This window comes from Clupea harengus, chromosome 15 (genome assembly GCF_900700415.2).
Source record: "Clupea harengus chromosome 15, Ch_v2.0.2, whole genome shotgun sequence".
NCBI classification, from domain to species: domain Eukaryota; kingdom Metazoa; phylum Chordata; class Actinopteri; order Clupeiformes; family Clupeidae; genus Clupea; species Clupea harengus.
Window position 1 is genome coordinate 27,632,145 of NC_045166.1, and position 664 is coordinate 27,632,808.

Consider the following 664-nt stretch of genomic DNA (forward strand, 5'->3'; position numbering starts at 1 on the left):
AGACACACACACCTGACACACAGGTAACAGACACACACACACCTGACACACACACACAGGTCACACACACACACACACACACACACCTGACGCACAGGTCACAGACACACACACCTGACACACAGGTCACAGACACACACACCTGACACACACACAGGTCACAGACACACACACCTGAGACACAGGTCACACACACACACACACACACACACACACACACACACACAGGTCACAGACACACACACCTGACACACACACAGGTCACAGACACACACACCTGAGACACAGGTCACACACACACACACACACACAGGTCACAGACACACACACACACACACACAGGTCACAGACACACACACACACACCTGACACACAGGTCACACACACACACACACACACCTGACACACAGGTCACAGACACACACACACACCTGACACACAGGTCACAGACACACACACACACACCTGACACACACAGGTCACAGACACACACACACCTGACACACAGGTCACAGACACACACACACACACCTGACACACAGGTCACACACACACACACACACACCTGACACACAGGTCACAGACACACACACACACCTGACACACAGGTCACAGACACACACACACACACCTGACACACACAGGTCACAGACACACACACACC